We start from the raw sequence: 25,248 nt of genomic DNA, 5'->3' as shown, positions 1-25,248 counted from the left end.
GTTCCTGAAGGGAGGCGCGCGGTATCCAGACTGATGTGAGTTGAGCGCGCATGTAACTGTCACAAAGCGGCGGTTAAACTGCTAAAGACTCCGTGTCTGAGGTGAGAGAGAATGCCACAGAGAAATGTCTGAACCACCAGCAATGTCACATGAAGTTAAAACTGACGAAATGAAAGCAAGGAGGAAAAAAAAAAAAACCACGATACATTTTCTTCAGAGAAAGTAAAGAATAAAAGATCTTCATGAACACCCTCATAGTCAGTTGAAGGCAGACTTTAGTAGTAAAAGTCATGAACAATGTCTAAAGAGTGAAATACCTCAGTCTCTCAGAGTGTACAGCAGAGTTGCGTCTCCCAAGCACACGAACATTGCAGGTGAAAGTTGAAGCCAACGCGATGCATGGGGTGACTTCTAAACAGTATGAATTGTAGAAGTAGTCCTCACAGCACTCCGACGTGAAAATACATAGCAACACCCTCTCAAAAGAATGTGCAAAGGGTCACACAGCGTAGGCGAGAAGTGCTCAAGATCACACAGCTAAATGCAGTAGGAAGCCATTACGTTCGGCAGCCACAAATTACTGGTGTTGGAAAATCAAGATGAAGTGAAGAGCTGTGTATGAGTAGCAGAAAATGCATAGCAGTGCAGCAGGCTGTGGTGGTAAAGCCACAGTCCAAAATCTGTAGTATAGATGAGCACAACTCGCCTGTCTTAGGGCTGGCCGATGGTGAGGCCATTGGTGGGGCTGAAAGGCGAAGTGCTTCATCTTTCTTGATGTCTTCTTTTCTTTGTAGTAGTTGTATCTTCCTTGTAGTCATCTTTGTAGTTTTGTGTACCACATGTCTGTTTCTTGTTAGTAGAAATTACCATCTTGTGGATACCGCCTCTTCTGAAAATTGTGCGCAGGACCACCACTTCCTCCTGCCGACTTCTGAGAGAGAGAGCGGCACTAAGACAGCACCTCACAACGGAGCGAGTAGAATCCACGGTGGTCTAGGCATAAACTCAGGAGACTGTTGCCTTCGTCAAAGACTCCTGAAAGCCCCCACTCTGCGTCCTCCAGGCACTGACTCGAGGAATATTAAAACCGAAATGCATAAAGAAAAAAAGCACTGAAAGGGGAAATGACATGAATGGCCCCCTTCGCCAGCAGTCAAGGAACTTTGGAAAGCCCCAACTCTGCGTCCTCACAGGCACTGAATCGAGGAATAATAAATCCGAAATGCAGAAAGGAGAGAGCACTGAAAGGGGAGATGACAGGAATGGCCCCCTACGCCAACTCGTCGCCAGTGTTGTAATGAAGACACTCTGAAGCGTGTGAAGTTCAAGCGTCTTTATTCTGTCATCCACTCTCCGCTACTGACAGCCTGTTGAACATTCCAAGGGGAACGCTCAAGGACCGTCCCAAGAGGGAGGAAAGGCGGGGGAGGAAAGGAAGCTACCACTAGGAAAAGAAACTGGAAAACACGTCAGGGAAGGTAACAGAGGAAAAAGGAGAGAGATTACAACAACAACCTTTTAAAGAAAGCTATCCTAGTGGTAGCTGTGGAGAGCAGCCTTCAGGCTAAGTCTCAGAGGAATGTAAAGCAGCTTGTTTTACCTTATAATCTCTTGAAATACCAAATGAAAGGACACCACACAGGTATATATATCAAATATATATATTTATTTCTAGACACACTCTGCTAATCTCTTAATGAGATTAGAAGCCAGGAACACATTCAAATATCAACGTTTCACAATAAGTTAAGCACAAATGTGGCTGGGGCCCTAGGGGCGTACCAGACCATATACTAAAAAAGAGGTTTAGGAAAGTCGACTTGCAGAATGATAAGGCTTAGGGCCTGTAGAATCGCTGGGGCTTCACTAATGCAGCAAAAGCAGGTAAGTAAAAGGCCCACGGGAGACGCGTGCAGTGTGGGAACACAGCCGCGGGTTCCCTATTGATTACAATGGAGCAAGTCGCGGTTAGATTTTTAAAGTTTTTGGGTACTTCGAGGAAGTCTACAAGCAAGCCACTTACAAGGTAAGTAATTCGAGGGCCAACACACACTAGGGCACCAGAGTGCACGAGTTACCTCACCCAGGGAAGCCGGGTGCATAGGTGTCTTTTGGTGTCGGGTCGCGTCGCTGTTTTCTATGGAGTCCAAAGAAGATTTGCTGCTTGCGGCGACTGAAGAAGTGTCCGGTGGAATCCAAGGCTGGATTTGAGATGTAGAAGACCTGAAAATTGAAGGGACAGTGTTCACAGTCACTTGCCAGTGACCCGGGGCCAGGAAGATGGATGCCCACGGATGTCGGGTGTTTTCAGGTGATCAAGGGTGTTTTGACACTTCGCTCACGAGGTCCAGGAGAGATCGACGATGACCAGCAGCTGGATTCGGAGTGTCCCACAATGTCTGAAGCTGACTGCGGTGTCGGCAACCGGATTGGAGCCAACAAGCCTTGGCAACAGCAAGTCTTGTGGGAAGTGAATGTAGTCAATGGTGCAGACCAGCAAGGTCTGAGGGACTCAACCAGCGAGGGTGAGTGAGGGCAGGCCTGGAGCAACCAGGGGAGCCCTTTGGGTCGTTAAGAAAGTCTTCGGGGGACCCACAAGCCAACGGGCAAGGGATCGCGAAGACGCCTCTTGAGGAAATGCTTCACAGGAGCCCACGGTCACTCGGGACGGGGTAGGCCTCTGATTTTCCCTGCAAAACCTACTGAAGGCTTGGGCGCCAATTAGTCCAAAGCACAAGTTCGTAGAACGTCGTGAAGGGGTTGCACTCGACAATTGTGCACGGTTCCCAAGTATTGGCGGTTCCTCGTCACTCGTGGGGTCCACTCGCCTCAGCTCTGCTGGGGACTCACAATGGCCGTCGAGAAGTCAGGAAATCCACTTCTGGGGCTTCAGGGACTTCGGAGTCTGGCGGGAAAGTTTGCGACCGTTGATTCAAGTTTTGGTGCCTGCCAAGCAGGGGAGTCACTCCTTGACTCGAAGGGAGATTCTTCCGTCTTCCAAAGGTAGTGGAACGTGGAAGGACCAGGATTCTTCTTGTAAAGCATCGTCCAGGGTTATCTAACTTGCAATGGCAAGGTGTACCTATCTTATAGAAAAAGAAAGGGAGGGACTAGCTCTATGACCACTCCTCTAGGAGGGTCAGGGGGTTGGGTGGTTACACCCACTTCCCTTTGTCCAGTTTCACGCCAGAGCAGGGGCTGGTAGCCCCTGAACCGGTTTGAGCTGGCATATGCACAGAGGAGCCTACTGCTCCCCCAGTGCAGCACTTCAAAGCACTCTAAGAGTGCACCCACCCAGCTCCAAAACACTACATCCTGTCTGGAAGGAGGTGACACCTCCCTGTGCCTATTGTTGGGCCTCCTCTACTGCGAGTTTCAGTCAGCAGCAGGAGGGCAGCCCAGTGTCTGTGCTGGTGGCATCCATTTTGTGATGCCAGGTCTCTTTCAGATTTCTACTGTGTTACCACAGTAGGTACATGTCATCCCCTCTAGAAGGGTGGGATCATACTCCCACACCAGTTACTGGTGTGGGGGTAGGATTCCAAGTTGTTTGACACCAAACACGACATGTTTTGATGCAGTCATTCCAAAGATAGCATTAACCGGAAGGTTATAATGCACTTAAGAGTATATGGTTTATCCGCATCCACAAACAGCCACAGGGAATAGACCCTGCCAGCTGCAGATGGGCCCTGCTCCGGCAGAGGCACCCCCTCACATTATAAACCAAGCACCCTGCCCTCAGGATTGATAGGGCCTGCCATAAGGGTGACTGATAGGTTTATATGTGTGTGTTTGGTGAGATGTAGGAACCTATACCTCTGTGAGGAGTGCTAACACTACCTCACCCAGGCTGCAGTAGCAGGCCTGTGGTGTCAGAGTTAGTCTGCTTCCCAGGGGTGGCATAATACATGCTTCAGCCCCTGGTAGGTCTGTAAAGTACCTATGCCCTTGGTACCTAAGGTACCATATATTAGGGGCTCATAAGGCACCACAGTAACCAATCACTAGTGCATCTAATATGCACTCCAAGTCGTTTAGAGAGAACAGAGAGACTGGGGCCCTGATTAGCAGAGACCCAGCCTGACTATAGCCAGAAACCAGTGTTAACATCAGAAAAAAAGTGGGGGCAACATAAGTGCAGATCCTACTCTCCCACACAAGGTGTATTGAAGAATGAGTGGATTTACAAGTGCCTGGATGGATTATTTAGTAGGTGCGTGACTGACTGTATAAGTGAGTGATTGAACGTGTCTTACTGAATGCATGGGTTAGTGACTAAACTGTGTGAAAGTCTGTATTAGTCTCTCAGTTGGTTTAGAAGCGGCTGCATGGCTTGGTGAGTAGCTACATGAGTGTCTATATGGGTTGATTCGTTGTCTGAGTATCTGTATGGGTGTCTGTGTGGGTGGGGAGGTGTGTGACTCTGTGCATAGATGTCTGAGTGGGTGATTCACTGGTTGTATGGATTAAAAAGTGTATCTGGGAAGGGTTGTATGGGTGAGTTAGGCAGAGATCCAAACCTGACGTCACAGAGGGAACTCTAAAAATATCTGTAGTGGTCCAGAAAGGAACAGTAACAACAAAGTGCACCTGTATTCTGAATTCTTTCTTTTAAAACAAGTCATTGTTAACCTTGAAAAATGCCAGAGTCCCGAAGGGTAAGCGAAATGAACTCACTGACCTCTAAAATTGATTACATGTGTTTCCTGTTGTAAAAGATGAAAATGGCACTTGAAATTCCTATCGGTAGCATACTGTGTCCTCTAAAAGTGAATATATTATGTCTATATTCCTGCCGGTGAGGAGTACGTGCCTATTTAGAGAGAACGGAAGCTTCACCAATTTCCTCCGTAGAGACCTAGATTAACAGAGGACCTTGACCCTGCAGCAAACATTTGCCAGGAGCATTGCGAGCTGTTAAAAATCACAGCGAGGCAAAATGGAGACACGTAAATAACGTGCTGCCGGGTGGCTCACAGCACAGAAAAGCACCAAAAAACGTCCAAGATACAGTGATGCCATGACGTCACAGAGGTTCCTGAAGGGAGGCGCGCGGTATCCAGACTGATGTGAGTTGAGCGCGCATGTAACTGTCACAAAGCGGCGGTTAAACTGCTAAAGACTCCGTGTCTGAGGTGAGAGAGAATGCCACAGAGAAATGTCTGAACCACCAGCAATGTCACATGAAGTTAAAACTGACGAAATGAAAGCAAGGAGGAAAAAAAAAAAAAACACGATACATTTTCTTCAGAGAAAGTAAAGAATAAAAGATCTTCATGAACACCCTCATAGTCAGTTGAAGGCAGACTTTAGTAGTAAAAGTCATGAACAATGTCTAAAGAGTGAAATACCTCAGTCTCTCAGAGTGTACAGCAGAGTTGCGTCTCCCAAGCACACGAACATTGCAGGTGAAAGTTGAAGCCAACGCGATGCATGGGGTGACTTCTAAACAGTATGAATTGTAGAAGTAGTCCTCACAGCACTCCGACGTGAAAATACATAGCAACACCCTCTCAAAAGAATGTGCAAAGGGTCACACAGCGTAGGCGAGAAGTGCTCAAGATCACACAGCTAAATGCAGTAGGAAGCCATTACGTTCGGCAGCCACAAATTACTGGTGTTGGAAAATCAAGATGAAGTGAAGAGCTGTGTATGAGTAGCAGAAAATGCATAGCAGTGCAGCAGGCTGTGGTGGTAAAGCCACAGTCCAAAATCTGTAGTATAGATGAGCACAACTCGCCTGTCTTAGGGCTGGCCGATGGTGAGGCCATTGGTGGGGCTGAAAGGCGAAGTGCTTCATCTTTCTTGATGTCTTCTTTTCTTTGTAGTAGTTGTATCTTCCTTGTAGTCATCTTTGTAGTTTTGTGTACCACATGTCTGTTTCTTGTTAGTAGAAATTACCATCTTGTGGATACCGCCTCTTCTGAAAATTGTGCGCAGGACCACCACTTCCTCCCGCCGACTTCTGAGAGAGAGAGCGGCACTAAGACAGCACCTCACAACGGAGCGAGTAGAATCCACGGTGGTCTAGGCATAAACTCAGGAGACTGTTGCCTTCGTCAAAGACTCCTGAAAGCCCCCACTCTGCGTCCTCCAGGCACTGACTCGAGGAATATTAAAACCGAAATGCATAAAGAAAAAAAGCACTGAAAGGGGAAATGACATGAATGGCCCCCTTCGCCAGCAGTCAAGGAACTTTGGAAAGCCCCAACTCTGCGTCCTCACAGGCACTGAATCGAGGAATAATAAATCCGAAATGCAGAAAGGAGAGAGCACTGAAAGGGGAGATGACAGGAATGGCCCCCTACGCCAACTCGTCGCCAGTGTTGTAATGAAGACACTCTGAAGCGTGTGAAGTTCAAGCGTCTTTATTCTGTCATCCACTCTCCGCTACTGACAGCCTGTTGAACATTCCAAGGGGAACGCTCAAGGACCGTCCCAAGAGGGAGGAAAGGCGGGGGAGGAAAGGAAGCTACCACTAGGAAAAGAAACTGGAAAACACGTCAGGGAAGGTAACAGAGGAAAAAGGAGAGAGATTACAACAACAACCTTTTAAAGAAAGCTATCCTAGTGGTAGCTGTGGAGAGCAGCCTTCAGGCTAAGTCTCAGAGGAATGTAAAGCAGCTTGTTTTACCTTATAATCTCTTGAATTACCAAATGAAAGGACACCACACAGGTATATATATCAAATATATATATTTATTTCTAGACACACTCTGCTAATCTCTTAATGAGATTAGAAGCCAGGAACACATTCAAATATCAACGTTTCACAATAAGTTAAGCACAAATGTGGCTGGGGCCCTAGGGGCGTACCAGACCATATACTAAAAAAGAGGTTTAGGAAAGTCGACTTGCAGAATGATAAGGCTTAGGGCCTGTAGAATCGCTGGGGCTTCACTAATGCAGCAAAAGCAGGTAAGTAAAAGGCCCACGGGAGACGCGTGCAGTGTGGGAACACAGCCGCGGGTTCCCTATTGATTACAATGGAGCAAGTCGCGGTTAGATTTTTAAAGTTTTTGGGTACTTCGAGGAAGTCTACAAGCAAGCCACTTACAAGGTAAGTAATTCGAGGGCCAACACACACTAGGGCACCAGAGTGCACGAGTTACCTCACCCAGGGAAGCCGGGTGCATAGGTGTCTTTTGGTGTCGGGTCGCGTCGCTGTTTTCTATGGAGTCCAAAGAAGATTTGCTGCTTGCGGCGACTGAAGAAGTGTCCGGTGGAATCCAAGGCTGGATTTGAGATGTAGAAGACCTGAAAATTGAAGGGACAGTGTTCACAGTCACTTGCCAGTGACCCGGGGCCAGGAAGATGGATGCCCACGGATGTCGGGTGTTTTCAGGTGATCAAGGGTGTTTTGACACTTCGCTCACGAGGTCCAGGAGAGATCGACGATGACCAGCAGCTGGATTCGGAGTGTCCCACAATGTCTGAAGCTGACTGCGGTGTCGGCAACCGGATTGGAGCCAACAAGCCTTGGCAACAGCAAGTCTTGTGGGAAGTGAATGTAGTCAATGGTGCAGACCAGCAAGGTCTGAGGGACTCAACCAGCGAGGGTGAGTGAGGGCAGGCCTGGAGCAACCAGGGGAGCCCTTTGGGTCGTTAAGAAAGTCTTCGGGGGACCCACAAGCCAACGGGCAAGGGATCGCGAAGACGCCTCTTGAGGAAATGCTTCACAGGAGCCCACGGTCACTCGGGACGGGGTAGGCCTCTGATTTTCCCTGCAAAACCTACTGAAGGCTTGGGCGCCAATTGGTCCAAAGCACAAGTTCGTAGAACGTCGTGAAGGGGTTGCACTCGACAATTGTGCACGGTTCCCAAGTATTGGCGGTTCCTCGTCACTCGTGGGGTCCACTCGCCTCAGCTCTGCTGGGGACTCACAATGGCCGTCGAGAAGTCAGGAAATCCACTTCTGGGGCTTCAGGGACTTCGGAGTCTGGCGGGAAAGTTTGCGACCGTTGATTCAAGTTTTGGTGCCTGCCAAGGGAGTCACTCCTTGACTCGAAGGGAGATTCTTCCGTCTTCCAAAGGTAGTGGAACGTGGAAGGACCAGGATTCTTCTTGTAAAGCATCGTCCAGGGTTATCTAACTTGCAATGGCAAGGTGTACCTATCTTATAGAAAAAGAAAGGGAGGGACTAGCTCTATGACCACTCCTCTAGGAGGGTCAGGGGGTTGGGTGGTTACACCCACTTCCCTTTGTCCAGTTTCACGCCAGAGCAGGGGCTGGTAGCCCCTGAACCGGTTTGAGCTGGCATATGCACAGAGGAGCCTACTGCTCCCCCAGTGCAGCACTTCAAAGCACTCTAAGAGTGCACCCACCCAGCTCCAAAACACTACATCCTGTCTGGAAGGAGGTGACACCTCCCTGTGCCTATTGTTGGGCCTCCTCTACTGCGAGTTTCAGTCAGCAGCAGGAGGGCAGCCCAGTGTCTGTGCTGGTGGCATCCATTTTGTGATGCCAGGTCTCTTTCAGATTTCTACTGTGTTACCACAGTAGGTACATGTCATCCCCTCTAGAAGGGTGGGATCATACTCCCACACCAGTTACTGGTGTGGGGGTAGGATTCCAAGTTGTTTGACACCAAACACGACATGTTTTGATGCAGTCATTCCAAAGATAGCATTAACCGGAAGGTTATAATGCACTTAAGAGTATATGGTTTATCCGCATCCACAAACAGCCACAGGGAATAGACCCTGCCAGCTGCAGATGGGCCCTGCTCCGGCAGAGGCACCCCCTCACATTATAAACCAAGCACCCTGCCCTCAGGATTGATAGGGCCTGCCATAAGGGTGACTGATAGGTTTATATGTGTGTGTTTGGTGAGATGTAGGAACCTATACCTCTGTGAGGAGTGCTAACACTACCTCACCCAGGCTGCAGTAGCAGGCCTGTGGTGTCAGATTTAGTCTGCTTCCCAGGGGTGGCATAATACATGCTTCAGCCCCTGGTAGGTCTGTAAAGTACCTATGCCCTTGGTACCTAAGGTACCATATATTAGGGGCTCATAAGGCACCACAGTAACCAATCACTAGTGCATCTAATATGCACTCCAAGTCGTTTAGAGAGAACAGAGAGACTGGGGCCCTGATTAGCAGAGACCCAGCCTGACTATAGCCAGAAACCAGTGTTAACATCAGAAAAAAAGTGGGGGCAACATAAGTGCAGATCCTACTCTCCTACACAAGGTGTATTGAAGAATGAGTGGATTTACAAGTGCCTGGATGGATTATTTAGTAGGTGCGTGACTGACTGTATAAGTGAGTGATTGAACGTGTCTTACTGAATGCATGGGTTAGTGACTAAACTGTGTGAAAGTCTGTATTAGTCTCTCAGTTGGTTTAGAAGCGGCTGCATGGCTTGGTGAGTAGCTACATGAGTGTCTATATGGGTTGATTCGTTGTCTGAGTATCTGTATGGGTGTCTGTGTGGGTGGGGAGGTGTGTGACTCTGTGCATAGATGTCTGAGTGGGTGATTCACTGGTTGTATGGATTAAAAAGTGTATCTGGGAAGGGTTGTATGGGTGAGTTAGTGTGTGTGTGTGTATGGGTGTGTTGGTGAGTGAATGAATGTCCAAGTGGTATATGTGTGAGTAACTACATATGTTTTAAGGCAGTATATGTGAGTGTTGGAGTATATAAATGACTATATGTGAGAGTAAGTTATTTGAAGAGTGGGTGTATAAATGAGTGTCTGCTTGCATCAGTGATTGTATAAGACAGTAAGTAGGTGTTAGTATCTGCATAAATAAGTGATGTGGTGTGTGTATAAATAACGGAGTTGGTGTGTATAACCGTATACATGAGCAAATGGGTATGTGATTGATTCTTTGCATGACTGACTAGGTGTGTTAGTAACTATGGATGAGTGGCAGAGTGTGACTGTATGTATAGGTGTATGAGTGTATATTATAGTACTGTATTGATAAGAAACTGCATGTATAAGTGACTGGATGTGAGTGTAGACCTAGGAAATAGTGGGTGGTATGTAGTATCTGGCATTTTTGTGTGTATGGTTTCAAAAATAGTAGTCTGTATTTTAGAGTGCGTGTATCAAAGTTTATTAGGGCATCAATATGTGCATCAGATTATCACGTAGATAATGTCATCAGTGATGTCAGTTGAGATGTCATCAGTGATGTCATCAGTGATGTCACTGACCATGTCATGAGTGATGTAATATGTGATGTCATCACCAGTGCATTGCGGGCACGCGAGTTATAGTTAGCTCAACTAACTATAACGGGCGAATTTCTCTGGTTTTATATGAGTCAAATGTCCAACTAACTATAACTTCCCTGAAACCTATGTTTTTTTGTGAATTTCAGAGGTTTTTTAAATGTTAATTTCATATTTTAATATTTATAAAACCTATATTTTTCTATTTTTTTGTAATATTTTGGAACTCTATTATCCTTTTTTTTTTTTTTGGAAAAATTATGTAATGTGTTATATCTTCAAAAAAAAGTATGTATATCTTTTTTTGTTGAGAAAACTGGAGTCCCGTACCGGTAGTGTACCAAGCTCCATCAGCACGCGAATCCTATCCGCCATATTGCTAAACTCGTAATGATGCGCATTTCGTATCCGACGGGTTCATAGCACCCCGTCCCGCATAACATCATATACGTATGTGGTCGCGCCAGCTGCTACTTTGGTATGCGATGGGTACGCAGTACCAAGCTGCGCGTTCTGTCATGTACGTATGGGGTCGCGCCCGTTGCACGTTGCGTATGTGATGAGTGCGCGCTGCCAAGCCCTGTGGTTACATCATAGGCGTATGGTGTCACGCCGGGTACACCATTCCCTCATTTTTTTTTATGTCTCAAAACTATATCTAAATAAGTTTAAAGTGTATATGAGAGCAAGCGATAATCTAAAATATTTTAAACATTTATATATTTCTAACTGTAATAAACTTATATTATGGTAAATATATTTTCTCAAAATCGCATCGGGTGCGGCCTCCTTGCGCGCTCGGTGCGCGATTGCCATGTGACCTTAAAAAAAAGCATTTGTTTTCCCATTGTAACAGTTGGAGGACCCCACCCATTTTAGTCATTCTCTCTACAGAGTTTGATGAGAGACTCCTCTTCTGCTTAGAGAGCTTTTTTGAAAACTTTTTGCTATGTGCACATATCTGACAATACACACAACATGCAACCAAAATCTTCATCAATATTCATGCTATGTAAAGTAGCCTTCCACCTGTGATAGCCATGCACCTTAAAGTTACATACCCTAAGTTTTCCCCACTGCCAGAGGTAACATGGTTGCATACGCTGTCCACAGCACAATGTAATGTGGTACGGCCCAGGGGCAGTATCATGCATAGATAATGAACACACAGACACAGATAGATAGTGGAAGTGGGTACGGGCACTTGCGCTCGACTCCTTTTTATTACCGGGGTCACATATCCAGTGACGTCTGTGCTGGATGCGTGTGGGGTGAGTGTAAACCAGCCCTCAGGGAATGGTTGCTGCTAGCATCAACTACAACAGTGATCATTGGATCACCCACAGAAATGTAATAATAAAAGGGTCAATAGTTTGTGCTGCAGTAAGGTAGGGACAGTAGATGTGAAATAATACACAAAAGATTCTATCGTAAAAGAACCATAACTTGTGGTATACTGAGATACAGGCAGTAGATCTGAAATAATACACAAAAAGTTTGTATCATAAAGGGTCCATCAGTGCTAGTGCACTCACATAGCCACATCAAAAGCATTCAGCATGTGCACAGCCAGCGATGATGCGTGCTGCGGGCGGGCCGTACTAGGAACAATGTCTGTTGCCTACAGGACTGCATCATCTGCAATAGCGACTTGATCTGAGTCGTAAACACTGCTGTCTGAAGTGTAGGCCAGAGATAGCAGTCAGCAAGGACCCACAGCTACGTGGCGTTGACTTGAGCTGCCCAGTTTGTCATACGCAAAGCAACAACAACCGTGTGCGGAGCCTGCGATGATGAGTATGCGTGGTGCGGACAGAACACACTGGAGCAATGTCTTTTGCCTACAGGACTGCGTCATCTACACTAGCGACTCGATCTGAATTGTGAACACTGCTGTCTGCAGTGTAAATTGAAGGCAGTAGTCAGCACAGTCATCCATGAATACTTTCTCACTTCCTCTTCACAACATGCAACAAAATAAATTACAAAAAACTCTGCAATAAATAAATAAAAACAATTTGAATTGCGATCTCTGCTGTCCACAGTGTAGACTGTTATTCGGTGTTCTTTTCCACTACCAAGAAGAATTTGGTCATTGTACTAAACCTATAACTCATCTAAAAAAAGTTCTTCAAGCAAGTATGCTAAAGTGATATTGTGTATATTTCAATAGACGTTGTAGTTAGTTGCCTACAGGATTCTGTAATTAAACAATCACCACTCGATCTGAATTGTGAGCCCTGCTGACCGCAGTGTATGCCAGAGGCAGTGGTCATGAACGCCTCACAGTCACGTGTTGTTGGATTCGGAAGCACAGAGTTGCTTGCACCTGATCAGAGGGGGTACACACAAATCATCACAGACTTTAACTTCTGACATCCTCAATCATAGAATCAAGACCCCGTTTCACTGTTCGGACAGAGTCTGATGCACCTCAATGGAGGGAGTTCTGTGAAAACCAAGCAGCAGGTAATATCGGACATCGTGCATTCTGGGATCAGACACCGTTCCACTGTTGGGACCTAGAGTTGGTTGCACCTGGTCGAAGGGAGTACCTTCATCTCCACTCTCAGATGCAGTTCTAACATCGTCCATTGTGGAATCAAGACGCCGTTCCAATGTTGGGACCTAGAGTTGGTTGCATCTGGTCGAAGGGAGTACCTTCATCTCCACTCTCAGATGCAGTTCTAACATCATCCATTGTGGGATCAAGACACCGTTCCACTGTTGGTACCTGTTGGACTACTGGGTTAGTAGTATACAGAGCACTCCACGGTGCTGGGCCTCAGGCTGGGCGCTGTGTGCCTGTGTCGCGGTAGCCAGCGTTGATCTCAGGAGCCTTCCGAGCTCGCAAACCTCGGCCCAAAAGCTTCTGCCGGTACGTGGTGGGCCCTCTTTCACATACGGTGGTGTTGAAAGGTGAACTGTGGGGCATATGTGCGTCGCAGCGGCCATGACGATTTCTGGGTACCAGCAGGCTAAGAGCATTATTCAGTCAGTCAGTCAGTCAAAATAACTTTATTTCGAATCCAAAAAGGAATCATAAAAGTATACACATATAATAAAAACAATACACACATATTAAAAAAGAGATACCCAAAAATCCAAAATACAATAAGGATTTTTTAGCAGTGCATTAAAAATAACATTTGACAGGTAAATCCATTATAAAATATTATCACTCGCTGACTTCAGTAACGGTTTCTAATGGCAAGGGCCGATCTAATAAAGCTCAATACAGCATTACAAATACTTGGGGTGGACACGGATAATAAATGTTCATAAGCCTCTCTGTAAAAACTGGAACCAAAAGATACCAAGACTGGTTTAAGAAATCTATTTCTTGGAGCTTTATACAGTGCACAGAATAAAATACAATGGATGGTGCTTTAGGAAACTCTGTTATTACAAGGGCACAGAGGCAAACTCTTGAACCACCCCCCTTGCTTTGGAAATGCAAGTAAAAAATGTAAAGTGCTAATGCGAAACTTTGTCAGATAGAAACGCCATTGCGATTGAGTAATATAAAATAAACAAAATGGGCAAGACAGCTTACCCCTCAGGTACAATTGATACTTGCTAGAATGTAAGGTACCAAGGTTATGACGATAGGCATTTTTTATCAGGGGCTTAAAGTCCTTACCAATCTGGTCTGGCTATCAAATATATTATTTAACCCAATCTTATAAAAAGTATCCCTAACATACAAGAGCCAAGGGATCTTCATACAATGGTCAAGTTTAAGACAGTCCTGCAAAATTTCCTGTGATAGTTTTAGATCTTCAGACTGCCAAACTTTAGCCCATAACAATAGGGGAGACACATGTATGATGTCGCTGAGATACTCAATGCCCACCTCCCCATGACAGAAATTATTCGAGGTTCCCGATGGAACGGCTAGGAGACGCTTTATAAAAGTATTCTCCATAACCTGTAACTTTCCAATATTATGAGAACCCCACACTCCAGCACCGTAGGTTGCAACCGAGACACACTTGGCTTTATATACGGATATTAGGGTAGGTACTGGTTTTTGTCCTAATTTGTTGGCAAATCGAAAAAGGGCTTCAGCAGATTGTGAAAGTTTTTGGGCCCGAGCTATTATCAAAGTATCCCAATTCAATTTCTTATTAAATAAATTGCCCAAATAATTAAAATTGTCAACCTTCAATATAATAGAGTCCCTCACCCTGTATCTGCGTGTTTTGACACTTTTCAAACCGCAGGTAATGGCGAAGGATTTAGTAAAGTTGACTTTCAGGTCTAAACTCCTCATAAACTTCTCAAAGGCATCCAAGCAAAGCTGCATGCCATTAGCAGTCAGTGTCATTAAAACCGTGTCATCTGCATATGACAGCATTGGTAACCTTTTACCATTGGCCTGTGGAAAATCAGCACCAGACTCCAGCAAAAAACTTTCCAGCCCGTTAGTATAGACCAGGAATAAAAAGGGAGCCAAGATACATCCCTGGCGCACACCCTCGGTCAATGGAATGGGTTTAGTTTTTTCCCCACCCGGGCCATAACGAATACTAACTGTAGTACAGCTTGTAGTCTACGGAGCAGAGACACCAATGCCTCTTCAAATCCCATAGTCTCCATCATCTGCCACAACTTGTCCCTACATACCGTGTCAATGGCGCTAGACAAGTCCATGAATGCCAAGTGGATGGAACTATGCTTGGCCCCCGCCTATTGTTTTTTTCAGGTGAGAAGCAATGTTACCCAAAAGAGCCTTAAAATTATCAATAATGAGGAAAGGATCAGACATGGGCATTAAACATATTTCAATCCCTATCTTATTTTCCTTAAAAATATCTGCCTCCAATTGCCACACATTTACCTTATCCCACCTAACCGTAACCCCCCCCCGATTTTTATTATATTTTATCACATGTTCTGCGGGCTGAGTTTTCCGAATGGGGGAGCAAAAGTTCACAATTAAAGGATTATGGTCGCTGGCAGGGTTTGCAACGATACTAAAATCCTTTACAAAATGGGCATAACCCATGGATAGTATAACAAAATCTATTGTACTTACTCGACCCCCTGAGCCATGTAAAGTAGGGATGGCCAACTGATCAGAAAAACTCAACATCTCCATAATACATAGGTCATTGTTAATAAAAATGCTATTCAAGGCATCCCCCTGCTTTGAATGGGTAAAGTGGGCCATGGGCTGAGCATTATTCACGCAGCCAACTTCGCTCACGGCGTCAGCCTCGTGGCGGTGTAAGCTGCGCAGACCTGGCAGACATGTTCGCCATTCCGGAAGAGAACCACACCCAGAGAAATGTGCCTTTTATTCATACATCTACGCTAGCCTTGCGTACGCCGAGCCAGCCCACTACGCTAAAAATTGGGGGGGGGAGGGGGCACGTATGTGCTATGTCTTCGTAATCTTCCCTACTGACTGTACTATCATGGTTGCGTCCACTGTCCACTTCACTCAATAGACCATCAGTGTATGTTGACATGTACATGTCTGTGCTCTGCATACTCAAGTCTGTCCGGCACATCCCCTCAACACTTTGCATTGTATACTTTTATAATGGACAATCACTTGCCACCTTCGCACATACTTTGCTCCATCTCTCCCGCATTCTCCATTGTGTGGCAGAGGTGCTACGCCATGTTTGGTTTGTGTACATGGCGAGCCACGGTTCCCACAGTACATAGTGTTGTGTCTGCTAGGTGTACATGTTGTTTGTCATGTTGTATGTGATTATATGAGGTAGCTCGTTTATTTACGAGCAGTGGTTTCTCCCATTTACATATCGCTATCTTAAAGAGGATACAGAAGTTTCTCTCACAGGTGAAAAGTGCAACCATTCATTACTATGCAAGAATGTCCAACTGCACGACGCTTCTAAGCTTACAGCCCCCAATCTTGCGTGCTTTCTTAAAAGCACGCCAACTCCCACAATCAGACCAACATTCACACAGCTTTCTAACGGCAGTTATCTGCTTCTTAATAACATGGACTGCTACGGAATGTGAGCTGGCATACTGTATGTCCTTACTGTTTCAAACGGGTAACCTCCTGTGGCAATCTCTATTCCCACCCACAAAAAGTAACTCCCAAAGTTCAACATGGCCTTCAATACCTACTTTGAAAACAGATTTTATTAATCTGGGTAAACTGAAAGCGCTTTTTTTTCCAAACACTAGTGTCCCTCACTTCTACAAAAGTAATTTATCAACTGCAGATAGCACGAACTTCAAGTAAAATACAGTCCCTTTTAAATACGAACCTCCCATTACACTTTGTGAATTGTTACACAATTTTCAACACATCTGACATTTAAGCTCTGGCATACTTATTTAACACTGTCTCCTCCGGCCTTGTCACAGGCTTTCAAACTGGTTTTGGTATAATACCAGACTTCATTCATTTGATCATCTCTGGAATAACAGGAACAGTGCCCATAATTCTCGCTCGGTTAACCGCCATCCTACTACTATTTTTACTTGTGGGCTCCCTGTGGTAACAAGCATGTCCGACAGAATACACCTCTACGCGAAGCTACATCAATACCGTGAAAAAATGCAACAACTTTTCGGCTTCCTGCCTCTATCCATTATCGGAGCCAGCAACAACATGACATTTATTTACACATATGCAATCTGCGTGCAACAATCTTTTTATTGCAAAACTTGCCCATTCGACTGGCGAATGGATCTATGCCTTGCCTACATCCCAACCATCGCTCCCGATATCCAGCAGGTAATGGAGTATCTTGAAAACCATGAACTTGAGTGTCTGTGTGGGTGGGGAGGTGTGTGACTCTGTGCATAGATGTCTGAGTGGGTGATTCACTGGTTGTATGGATTAAAAAGTGTATCTGGGAAGGGTTGTATGGGTGAATTAGTGTGTGTGTGTGTGTGTGTATGGGTGTGTTGGTGAGTGAATGAATGTCCAAGTGGTATATGTGTGAGTAACTACATATGTTTTAAGGCAGTATATGTGAGTGTTGGAGTATATAAATGACTATATGTGAGAGTAAGTTATTTGAAGAGTGTGTGTATAAATGAGTGTCTGCTTGCATCAGTGATTGTATAAGACAGTAAGTAGGAGTTAGTATCTGCATAAATAAGTGATGTGGTGTGTGTATAAATAACGGAGTTGGTGTGTATAACCGTATACATGAGCAAATGGGTATGTGATTGATTCTTTGCATGACTGACTAGGTGTGTGAGTAACTATGGATGAGTGGCAGAGTGTGACTGTATGTATAGGTGTATGAGTGCATATTATAGTACTGTATTGATGAGAAACTGCATGTATAAGTGACTGGATGTGAGTGTAGACCTAGGAAATAGTGGGAGGTATGTAGTATCTGGCATTTTTGTGTGTATGGTTTCAAAAATAGTAGTCTGTATTTTAGAGTACGTGTATCAAAGATTATTAGGGCATCATTATGTGCATCAGATTATCACGTGGATAATGTCATCAGTGATGTCAGTTGAGATGTCATCAGTGATGTCATCAGTGATGTCACTGACCATGTCATGAGTGATGTAATATGTGATGTCATCACCAGTGCATTGCGGGCACGCGAGTTATAGTTAGCTCAACTAACTATAACGGGCGAATTTCTCTGGTTTTATATGAGTCAAATGTCCAACTAACTATAACTTCCCTGAAACCTATGTTTTTTTTGTGAATTTCAAAGGTTTTTTAAATGTTAATTTCATATTTTAATATTTATAAAACCTATATTTTTCTATTTTTTTGTAATATTTTGGAACTCTATTATCCTTTTTTTTTATTTCAAAAATTATGTAATGTGTTATATCTTCAAAAAAAAGTATGTATATCTTTTTTTGTTGAGAAAACTGGAGTCCCGTACCGGTAGTGTACCAAGCTCCATCAACACGCAAATCCTATCCGCCATATTGCTAAACTCGTAATGATGCGCATTTCGTATCCGACGGGTTCATAGCACCCCGTCCCGCATAACATCATATACGTGTGTGGTCGCGCCAGCTGCTACTTTGGTATGCGATGGGTACGCAGTACCAAGCCGCGCGTTCCGTCATGTACGTATGGGGTCGCGCCCGTTGCACATTGCGTATGCGACGAGTGCGCGCTGCCAAGCCCTGTGGTTACATCATAGGCGTGTGGTGTCACGCCGGGTACACCATTCCCTCATTTTTTTTTATGTCTCAAAACTATATCTAAATAAGTTTAAAGTGTATATGAGAGCAAGCTATAATCTAAAATATTTTAAAGATTTATATATTTCTAACTGTAATAAACTTATATTATGGTAAATATATTTTCTCAAAATCGCATCGGGTGCGGCCTCCTTGCGTGCTCGGTGCGCGATTGCCATGTGACCTTAAAAAAAAGCATTTGTTTTCCCATTGTAACAGTTGGAGGACCCCACCCATTTTTGTCATTCTCTCTACAGAGTTTGATGAGAGACTCCTCTTCTGCTTAGAGAGCTTTTTTGAAAACTTTTTGCTATGTGCACATATCTGACAATACACACAACATGCAACCAAAATCTTCTTCAATATTCATGCTCTGTAAAGTAGCCTTCCACCTGTGATAGCCATGCACCTAAAAGTTACATACCCGAAGTTTTCCCCACTGCCAGAGGTAACATGGTTGCATACGCTGTCCACAGCACAATGTAATGTGGTACGGCCCAGGGGCAGTATCATGCATAGATAATGAACACACAGACACAGATAGATAGTGGAAGTGGGTACGGGCACTTGCGCTCGACTCCTTTTTATTACCAGGGTCACATATCCAGTGACGTCTGTGCTGGATGCGTGTGGGGTGAGTGTAAACCAGCCCTCAGGGAATGGTTGCTGCTAGCATCATCTACAACAGTAATCATTGGATCACCCACAGAAATGTAATAATAAAAGGGTCAATAGTTTGTGCTGCAGTAAGGTAGGGACAGTAGATGTGAAATAATACACAAAAGATTCTATCGTAAAAGAACCATAACTTGTGGTATACTGTGATACAGGCAGTAGATCTGAAATAATACACAAAAAGTTTGTATCATAAAGGGTCCATCAGTTCTAGTGCACTCACATAGCCACATCAAAAGCATTCAGTATGTGCACAGCCAGCGATGATGCGTGCTGCGGGCGGGCCGTACTAGGAACAATGTCTGTTGCCTACAGGACTGCATCATCTGCAATAGCGACTTGATCTGAATCGTAAACACTGCTGTCTGAAGTGTAGGCCAGAGATAGCGGTCAGCAAGGACCCAGAGCTACGTGGCGTTGACTTGAGCTGCCCAGTTTGTCATACACGAAGCAATAACAACCGTGTGCGGAGCCTGCGATGATGAGTATGCGTGGTGCGGACAGAGCACACTGGAGCAATGTCTTTTGCCTACAGGACTGCGTCATCTACAATAGCGACTCGATCTGAATTGTGAACACTGCTGTCTGCAGTGTAAATTGAAGGCAGTAGTCAGCACAGTCATCCATGAATACTTTCTCACTTCCTCTTCACAACATGCAACAAAATAAATTACAAAAAACTCTGCAATAAATAAATAAAAACAATTCGAATTGCGATCTCTGCTGTCCACAGTGTAGACTGTTATTCGGTGTTCTTCTCCACTACCAAGAAGAATTTGGTCATTGTACTAAACCTATAACTCATCTAAAAAAACGTTCTTCAAGCAAGTATGCTAAAAGGATATTGTGTATATTTCAATAGACGTTGTAGTTAGTTGGCTACTGGATTCTGTAATTGAACAATCACCACTCGATCTGAATTGTGAGCCCTGCTGACCGCAGTGTATGCCAGAGGCAGTGGTCATGAACGCCTCACAGTCACGTGTCGTTGGATTCGGAAGCACAGAGTTGCTTGCACCTGATCAGAGGGGGTACACACAAATCATCAAAGACTTTAACTTCTGACATCCTCAATCATAGAATCAAGACCCCGTTTCACTGTTCGGACAGAGTCTGATGCACCTCAATGGAGGGAGTTCTGTGAAAACCAAGCAGCAGGTAATATCGGACATCGTGCATTCTGGGATCAGACACCATTCCACTGTTGGGACCTAGAGTTGGTTGCACCTGGTCGAAGGGAGTACCTTCATCTCCACTCTCAGATGCAGTTCTAACATCGGCCATTGAGGAATCAAGATGCCGTTCCAATGTTGGGACCTAGAGTTGGTTGCATCTGGTCGAAGGGAGTACCTTCATCTCCACTCTCAGATGCAGTTCTAACATCATCCATTGTGGGATCAAGACACCGTTCCACTGTTGGTACCTGTTGGACTACTGGGTTAGTAGTATACAGAGCACTCCACGGTGCTGGGCCTCAGGCTGGGCGCTGTGTGCCTGTGTCGCGGTAGCCAGCGTTGATCTCAGGAGCCTTCCGAGCTCGAAAACCTCGGCCCAAAAGCTTCTGCCGGTACGTGGTGGGCCCTCTTTCACATACGGTGGTGTTGAAAGGTGAACTGTGGGGCATATGTGCGTCGCAGCGGCCATGACGATTTCTGGGTACCAGCAGGCTAAGAGCATTATTCAGTCAGTCAGTCAGTCAAAATAACTTTATTTCGAATCCAAAAAGGAATCATAAAAGTATACACATATAATAAAAACAGTACACACATATTAAAAAAGAGATACCCAAAAATCCAAAATACAATAAGGATTTTTTAGCAGTGCATTAAAAATAACATTTGACAGGTAAATCCATTATAAAATATTATCACTCGCTGACTTTAGTAACGGTTTCCAATGGCAAGGGTCGATCTATTTCACTATTCTGAAAAAAATTGTGGAAAACGAGCGCACAACCTGATTGACCGTGTGCCCGGGACTGGGGTCCCTCGTGCTTGGGCAGGCTCCTCGATCTCCCCGGCCTGGCTGCGTTGAGAAGCAGGGACCGGCCCCGGGCCTCCTGATTTTTGGTCAGGGCCTGGGATCCCACGTCCTGCCAAGTGTCCATCTGCCCGGGACAAGAGAACCTGGTGCAGAGCCCCGGAGCCCTGCAAGGGCTGGCGGGAGCCCTACCGCTATGCCTCGGTGTGGGCAGGCTCGGTCCCGGCCATCTGGTCGCACCTTTCCCTCGGCCATCTGGTCGCACGCAATGCTTTCCAATGGGGCGACCAGATGGCCGGGCCAGCCTGGAAGTCCCGATGAGGGCTCATTTGACTCACGGATCCCAGTCAGGGCTCCAGGAGGTCGGGCGCATCCGCGCCTAGGATCCCCTCCGTCACTTGGAGCGCGAGGGTTACAAGAAAGGTGGGTAGCCTTCCTCCGGATTAGTAGGGGCAGGGTATGCCGGGACACCCCTCCTGGGGATGGCGGTTCTCAGGCGGGGACCAGATGGGCCAAGCCCGGACGACACTTCCCCGGGGCGTCCGGTGCTCCCTCCTCCAGCCCGCGGTGAGGCAAAGTGCCCAGGACGGGCTCCATGGGTCCCCCCGGGCGTCCGGGCCGCGGGAGCTCCACCGGGCCTCCCATGCCTGAGGCCCAGCGTGGGGTCTACGAGCCCCCCCAGAGGCCTGCAGCCCTAAAGCCCTGCAGCCCTGGAGCCCTTCAGCCTGGAGCCCTGGAGCCCTGCAGGCCCGGAGCCCTGCAGGCCCGGAGCCCTGCAGGCCCGGAGCCCTGCAGGCCCGGAGCCCTGCAGCCCTGGAACCCTGCAGACCCGGGGCCCTGCAGCCCTGGAGCCCTGCAGCCCTGCAGCCCTGCAGCCCCGGAGCCCCGGAGCCCTGCAGCCCCGGAGACCTGGAGCCCTGCAGCCCCGGAGCCCTGGAGCCCTGCAGCCCCGGAGCCCTGCAGCCCCGGAGCCCCGGAGCCCCGGAGCCCTGCAGCCCTGCAGCCCTGCAGCCCCGGAGCCCTGCAGCCCCGGAGCCCTGCAGCCCTGGAGCCCTGCAGCCCCGGAGCTCTGCAGCCCCGGAGCCCTGCAGCCACGGAGCCCTGCAGCCACGGAGCCCTGCGTGGGCAGGCGGGAACCCTAGCGCGAAGGCTCGGGGTTGGACAGATGGGAGTCCTTTCAGTCCCGGCCATCTGGTCGCACCTTTCCCTCGGCCATCTGGTCGCACGCAATGCTTTCCAATGGGGCGACCAGATGGCCGGGCCAGCCTGGAAGTCCCGATGAGGGCTCATTTGACTCGCGGATCCCAGTCAGGGCTCCAGGAGGTCGGGCGCATCCGCGCCTATGATCCCCTCCGTCACTCGGAGCGCGAGGGTTACAAGAAAGGTGGGTAGCCATCCTCCGGATTAGTAGGGGCAGGGTATGCCGGGACACCCCTCCTGGGGATGGTGGTTCTCAGGCGGGGACCAGATGGGCCAAGCCCGGACAACACTTCCCCGGGGCGTCCGGTGCTCCCTCCTCCAGCCCGCGGCGAGGCAAAGTGCCCAGGACGGGCTCCATGGGTCGTCCGGGCCCCGGGAGCTCCGCCGGGCCTCCCATGCCTGAGGCCCAGCGTGGGGTCTACGAGCCTTCCCCCCCCCCCCCCCCCCGAGGCCTGCAGCCCCAAAGCCCTGCAGCCCTGGAGCCCTTCAGCCCGGAGCCCTGCAGCCCTGGAGCCCTTCAGCCCTGGAGCCCTGCAGCCCCGGAGCCCTGCAGCCCCGGAGCCCTGCAGCCCCGGAGCCCTGCAGCCCTGGAGCCCTGCAGCCCCGGAGCCCTGCAGCCCCGGAGCCCTGCAGCCCCGGAGCCCTGCAGCCCTGGAGCCCTGCAGCCCCGGAGCCCCGGAGCCACGGAGCCCTGCAGCCCTGTAGCCCTCCAGACCCGGAGCCCTGCAGCCACGGAGCCCTGCGTGGGCAGGCAGGAACCCTAGCGCGAAGGCTCGGGGTTGGACAGATGGGAGTCCTTTCAGTCCCGGCCATCTGGTCGCACCTTTCCCTCGGCCATCTGGTCGCACGCAATGCTTTCCAATGGGGCGACCAGATGGCCGGGCCAGCCTGGAAGTCCCGATGAGGGCTCATTTGACTCCCGTATCCCAGTCAGGGCTCCAGGAGGTCGGGCGCATCCGCGCCTAGGATCCCCTCCATCACTCGGAGCGCGAGGGTTACAAGAAAGGTGGGTAGCCTTCCTCCGGATTAGTAGGGGCAGGGTATGCCGGGACACCCCTCCTGGGGTTGGTGGTTCTCAGGCGGGGACCAGATGGGCCAAGCCCGGACGACACTTCCCCAGGGCGTCCGGTGCTACCTCCTCCAGCCCGTGGCGAGGCAAAGTGCCCAGGACGGGCTCCATGGGTCGTCCGGGCCCCGGGAGCTCCGCCGGGCCTCCCATACCTGAGGCCCAGCGTGGGGTCTACGAGCCCCCCCCCCCCGAGGCCTGCAGCCCCAAAGCCCTGCAGCCCTGGAGACCTTCAGCCCGGAGCCCTGGAGCCCTGCAGGCCCGGAGCCCTGCAGGCCCGGAGCCCTGCAGCCCCGGAGCCCTGCAGCCCCGGAGCCCTGGAGCCCTGGAGCCCTGGAGCCCCGCAGCCCCGGAGCCCCGCAGCCCCGGAGCCCTGCAGACCCGGAGCCCTGCAGACCCGGAGCCCTGCAGCCCTGGAGCCCTGCAGCCCCGGAGCCCTGCAGCCCCGGAGCCCTGCAACTCTGGAGCCCTGCAGCCCCGGAGCCCTGCAGCCACGGTGCCCTGCGTGGGCAGGCGGGAACCCTAGCGCGAAGGCTCGAGGTTGGACAGATGGGAGTCCTTTCAGTCCCAGCCATCTGGTTGCACCTCTCCCCTCGGCCATCTGGTCGAGCGCGCAATGCTTTCCAATGGGGCGACCAGATGGCCGGGCCAGCCTGGAAGTCCCGATGAGGGCTCATTTGACTCCCGGATCCCAGTCAGGGCTCCAGGAGGTCGGGCGCATCCGCGCCTAGGATCCCCTCCGTCACTCGGAGCGCGAGGGTTACAAGAAAGGTGGGTAGCCTTCCTCCGGATTAGTAGGGGCAGGGTATGCCGGGACACCCCTCCGGGGCTGGTGGTTCTTTGCCGGGGACCAGATGGGCTACGCCCGGGCAACATCCTCCCAGGCGTCCGGGGCTCCCTCCTCCGGCCCACGGCGTGGCAAAGTGCCCAGGGACGGGCTCCACGGGTCCCGGGCAGTCCTTCCCCGGGGCGCCCGAGCCCGAGAGCTCCGTCGGTCCTCCCCGTCCTTCCCAGCCGCTGTCCCCGAGCCCCCCCAGGAAGCAGAGCCCACCGAGCCCTTGGATCAGGCGGGAGCCCTACCGCTATGGCCCGGCTCTGGGCGGGCAGACGGGAGTCCTTTCAGTTGCCGGCCATCTGGTCGCTCCTTTCCCCTCGGCCATCTGGTTGCGCGCAATGCTTTCCTATAAGGGGGGCCAGATGGCTGGGCTGGCCTGGAAGTCCCGATGAGGGTCCATTCGCCTCCCGTATCCCAACCAGGGCTCCAGGAGGCCATGCGCGTTCGCCCCAAGGGTCCCCTCCGTCACTCGGAGCGCGCGGGTTTCAAGAAAGGGGGGTAGCCTTCGTCCGGATTACTAGGGACAGGGTACTCTGGGACCCCTCTCGGTCCTCAGCCGGATGCTGCCCTGATTCCGTCCTGGGTCCTGCCGCGTGGCAGGGTGCCCGGGACGGGGTCCGGAGGGCCCGGGGAGGCTTCCCCTGCAGACCTGGGGGCCCCGGCTGGGTCCAGGGGCCCGGCCGGGCCCACGGTCAGGGTCTCCGGCCCCGGGCACCCTCCCCCGGCCTGCGGCACTCCCAAAAGGCCCGGGACAGGCTTCCGTTGTGTCCGGGAGCCTCCCCTCGCTCGTCTGGGTTCAGGAGTTCCATCCGGGCCCCTGGGGGTCCCGGGGAGGGTGGCCTCCCCGCCCCGGGTCCTGCCGCGTGGCAGGGTGCCCGGGACGGGGTCCGGAAGGCCCGGGGAGGCTTCCCCTGCGCCTGCGGACCTGGGGGCCCCGGCTGGGTCCAGGGGCCCGGCTGGGCCCCGGGTCAGGGTCTCCGTCCCCAGGCCCCGTCCCCCGGCCTGCGGCACTCCCAAAAGCCCGGGACGGGCTTCCGTTGTGTCTGGGGAGCCTCCCCTCGCTTGTCTGGGTTCAGGAGCTCCGGCCCCCGTCCCCGGCCCGCGGCACTCCCAAAGGCCCGGGACGGGGTTCCGTTGTGTCCGG

The 25,248-nt window shown here is 49.4% G+C and overlaps 1 protein-coding gene across 1 annotated transcript in view; it reads left to right on the top strand.

Annotated features, from left to right (window-relative positions):
- The window catches only part of LOC146871272 (uncharacterized), a 777,218-nt gene that overhangs the window by 214,098 nt on the left and 537,872 nt on the right, over positions 1-25,248 (top strand). The window lies entirely within an intron of this gene.

The sequence above is a fragment of the Triturus cristatus genome, chromosome 1_1 (assembly GCF_964204655.1).
Source record: "Triturus cristatus chromosome 1_1, aTriCri1.1, whole genome shotgun sequence".
Lineage (NCBI taxonomy): Eukaryota > Metazoa > Chordata > Amphibia > Caudata > Salamandridae > Triturus > Triturus cristatus.
Note: the sequence above shows the minus strand (reverse complement) of the source record. Positions and strands in the feature narration are given on the sequence as shown.